Below are 4,951 nucleotides of genomic sequence, written 5' to 3'. Positions count from 1 at the left end.
CATACACACACCACACATACACACACAGACACACATACACACACATACACACTATCACTACACACTACACATACACACTCATACACACACATACACACACACTCATACACACACACCCACCCCCCCCCCCCCCCCCCACACACACACTACACACACACCCCCCACCCCCACACACACCTAAATATACCCTCTGAGTATATACACGCATCGACACTCTTGATTATACAACCACCCGCTGTACCACCAACCCCAATGTAACCGGCAGTCAACTGCACTCGATAGTTTGTATGCGCGATAGCCCACTGAACTCACCAGTGCATTATATGGCAAACCTCTTCACCCCCAAGGCCATCTTACCTGGTCAGGTTTGTGAATTTGCTCTGCATTGTGTATGGCCAAAATATATAGACGCAATATTGTGTCTGGCCCAAAACATGGTGTTGCTAAAAGTTTGCGCAAGGAAATTATCGTAATAAAAATTATTATACAAATAGTAGTGTTGGGAGGCAGAAGCGCAAACTCGTTCAATATTATCAGGCATCCATCTAAGTTCGTTTCTGCACATTAATATGACCTCTGGCATGAGATATAATTCCCTGAAACTATAAATTTCATGAGATATTCGTTAAATGTCTTTAATGGAATAGCGCAAAGGAGCCGGTGGATAGACATCGCAGAACAAGCGCCTTGGAAGCGTCGCGTCGCAGGGACAGATGGTCTGGGCCTCGAGGAGAAGATCCTTTGATGCGGAGGATTCCCCTTTCACATCTCGCGCAATTAGATGAGCATCGAAGGGCTGCGAGGCTGCAGCGATCGTCGAGGTGGTAAAGAGGAGGGTTTCCTGCGAGCTCGGGGAAATCTCAGATGCCAACTGAGCGCTTTGATAATGGCTTTTAAGACACGTCGATTGGAGGATGCAGCGGTTAACGGGACAAAAGCGACTCGACAACAGGGTGAACGGCCGGCCATGAGGCCGGAAAGACTGTTTTATGGTGGCAATAGATGCTATTGTGGTGGTTCTTTTGTGAGGAGCTCACGTTTTTCTACAACAGCCCGCGGCGAATAGAAAAGGCTCGTTTCAAGCTGCGCCGGGCGATGTGCGATCGACTGCTGCACCGCCATGTGACCGTCTCCATTCGCCTCAGCAGGTGGCGGTCGTACTCCACGCTCCAAGCAGATCTTCGAGCTCACTCCGAACCCCAATCGGTCCCAGTCTGCTCCGAGATTGCCCAATGTCCGGCCGCAGCCGGCAACGCACAGATAAGGCGACTCGATTGTCCGACACATAACCATGGTACCGAGCTGTATAACAATATGGTGCCATTTTTCATATCCTCTCCCTGCCGTTTTTCGATGGATATACGATACGATCTCCCGCGCGGATTCATTTTGATTCGTGCAGATGCTTTCGGTACTATATATCAGAACTCGTTGTATAAACATTTCTTTAAAAAAAAATAGCCACGGGTTTTCCCTTTTTGGGGGCTTTTTTTTTTTTTTGCTTCTCATTCAATGTTTTGGGGCTTGAGTGACAGGCACGTGTCGGCGCAGGTGTTTGCAGCTCGTTGACAAATCACCGTAAAGACTGATTTGGATGGTTTTGAGCATTATGATGAGAGGGCAATTCCTCAAATACAATTATGAATCGCAAACATTCACGAGTATTTCGCAATTCGCGACGTTAACTATCGTAATCGCGCATCTCAATAATTGCCAAATTGCAATACTAATAGCGAAAAGGTTTTTTCGGTGCAAGTAAAATTCTAGATGTTACCATACAGAAAAATGTCTTGTTAAATGCATTTTATACTATAATTATTTGGATCTTTCTTGACTTGGTCCTCAAGACAACTTACACATCATTGTTTATTAATTTTTATTATTATTATAATTATATGTGCGGAAGTCGATTGAAAATCCAAGGCCAGTCCCTTCTTTTCAAAATACTTACCTTCTTTTCAGGATATTATCTTTGAAGCCGCCAAGGGAATGCACCGAATAACTCGCGAAACTCGCGAGGGCTGATCCGTAAAATGTTTGTTGTCACCTCCCATTTAAATACAGAAAAGAAATAAAAATAAGGGGACACACTTGTTTTGAAAGATTAAATCATATGACATGCATTTGTAGGAAATATAACTGAAAAACCTTTGTAAAATGAGTTTGTTACTGTCAAGTACTAACTTGTTACACACACACACACACACACACACACACACACATATATATATATATATATATATATATATAAATATAATATATATATACATATATATATATATATATATATATATATATATATATACATACATATATATATATATATATATATATATATTATATATATACATTATATATACATGTGTATATATATATATATATATATATATATACATTATATATACATATATATATATATATATATATATATATATATATATATGTATATTATATTCACATCGTAAATGGTCAATCGAAATATCTTTGAGGGGAAAAGCAGTGACAATGAAACGACACAATCACACGTTGTGAGTAATGCACAGTCAGTTATTAATTAAACATTTCCTCAATGTACAATCTCGTAATTATTGCGTCATTTACCTAATTATAAGTGCTGCTATTATGCGCTCTAATCCTGGCTAAATAACCATCATTGATGATTTCAAATCTGTTCATTCTGCCTTTTATTAATCCTCTTTTTTTATGGAAGCACCATGGCTTCTTAAGATATTTTATTTCTCACCAAAATGTCAACTTTACGGGTTTCCTTAAACAATATCATGAATTCTGTCCTTCAATTCAATTTTTTTTTTAAAGAGGAATTAAAACTTTCCATCGTTTAAACTCGTGAACATGAAATCCATCAGCTTTTATATACCATTAAAAGAAGAGCACAAAGCATTTCAAAATCCCGTATAATGTACGAGGTAGGTGTTTCCATAATGCATGTATGGCAACGAAATTCACCTTCAAAATGATGCCAACAATGGTGTGCGGCATGCAGTGCATTGCTCATTATGAGTGGTATCGATGAGAATTGTGATCATTATCATCATGCGGTATAATATATGTACACGGTATTTATACGGCGTGGAATATTTACACAACGAATATCTCCAATAACTTGCACATATTCATCAAGGAGTGATGACATTTGTCTTGAGAAAGGCCATTGTCGAATGCTGCGTATTGTGATAAAAAGCGAGGGAGGCATTTCCTAAAAGCCATGATAGGGTATTAAAGCCATATTTTAATATACCCCTCGCATGTACACACGCTCTCCGCGCCACATCGTCGCTGCGGTGATGCGGTCCCGTGTCGGCTTCGGTCGCGTTGTATCCGTCCGCGGTTCCCCTTATCCAAAGTCTCTGTGCTTTGGGCTGCATCCTAGGAGGGACGGATAGAAGGAGAAGGAAGCGAGAGGGGGGAAAAGAAAGGGCTCTTGGGCCCGTTGGTGGCTGTGAGGCGTGAGTTGGACACTCGCTGGGAGGCGGGAGCGAAGTAGTTCAGGAAAAGAGATTCTGCGATGGAAACGCGTGGCCCGTTGCAGGGCGTCGTAGAACCCACTCAGCCCTCATTGCTGCCGACCGGGCACCACGGTGCCATATAGCAGTGCAAACGCAAACCCTGTCTCTGCCAACCTCGGTCATAGGGTCTTCTCGTCCTCCTGATCCCCTCCTCTATCTACATCTTCTTGGCTCTCCTCAATGCTGCCATGAGTTCATACTTTGTCAATTCGCTATTCACCAAGTACAAACCTGGAGACTCGCTCCGCTCCACCTACTATGACTGTCGCTTCGCTCAGGACGTCCAGGCAGCCGCGGCAGGAAGAGGTGCAGCAGCTGCAGCAGCAGCGGCAGTGGTCTATGGCACAAGCACTGGCTCTGGGCTACAGCAGCTTGGCGGGGTTCAGGATTTCTACCACTCGGTGGCAGGTCCAGGGGGTCCCCAGTGCCCCTCGGCCGCCAGTGGGACAGCCGCGTTCGTGCCCGGCTCTGGGTACCACCCTGGGAATGGCTGCAGCGCGGGGCCGTGTCACAGCGAAGCGCCAAAGTTTTATGGATACGACGCGCTGCCACGGCCTCCCATTTTTACAAGCCCGCAAGACGGCGGCATGTTACAATTTCCTGACTATAAATCCTCTGTGGGTGCCTTGAGTGAAGAGCTCGATGCACCGCACTTCCACATATGCGGCACAGGTCTTCCCTTGGATGAGACCACAAGGTCAGCACGTATATGCCTGCTACATCACCCTTCTCTGAAGCACACATCCTACCTGCACTTATTTACAGAGCGTCATGTGTGTAAAATATATGTATGTATGTATGTATGTATATATGTATATATATATGTATATTAAAAAAATTAATATATATATATATATATATATATATATATATATATATATATATATATATATATATATGTATATATATATATATATATGTATATATATATATATATATATATGTATATATATATATATATATGTATATATATATATATATGTATATATATATATATGTATATATATATATGTATATATATATATATATGTATATATATATATATGTATATATATATATATATGTATATATATATATATATGTATATATATATATATATGTATATATATATATATATGTATATATATATATATATGTATATATATATATATGTAATATATATATATATATGTATATATATATATATATGTATATATATATATATGTATATATATATATATATGTATATATATATATATATGTATATATATATATATATATGTATATATATATATATATGTATATATATATATATATGTATATATATATATATGTATATATATATATATATATATGTATATATATATATATATATATATATATGTATATATATACTCGCTGGGAGGCGTATATATATATATATATATGTATATATATATATGTAT

The 4,951-nt window shown here is 39.1% G+C and overlaps 1 pseudogene across 1 annotated transcript in view; it reads left to right on the top strand.

Moving 5' to 3' along the window:
* The first annotated feature begins 3,595 nt into the window (after nucleotides 1–3,595).
* The window catches only part of LOC137419415 (homeobox protein Hox-D8-like), a 4,347-nt pseudogene continuing 2,991 nt past the window's right edge, over nucleotides 3,596–4,951 (top strand). The window contains exon 1 of the transcript XR_013622073.1: nucleotides 3,596–4,224. The product of XR_013622073.1 is annotated as a homeobox protein Hox-D8-like (transcript). The remainder of the gene's footprint in view (nucleotides 4,225–4,951) is intronic.

Source organism: Myxine glutinosa, chromosome 1 (genome assembly GCF_964187855.1).
Source record: "Myxine glutinosa chromosome 1, kmMyxGlut1.1, whole genome shotgun sequence".
Taxonomy (NCBI): Eukaryota; Metazoa; Chordata; class Myxini; order Myxiniformes; family Myxinidae; genus Myxine; species Myxine glutinosa.
Note: the sequence above shows the minus strand (reverse complement) of the source record. Positions and strands in the feature narration are given on the sequence as shown.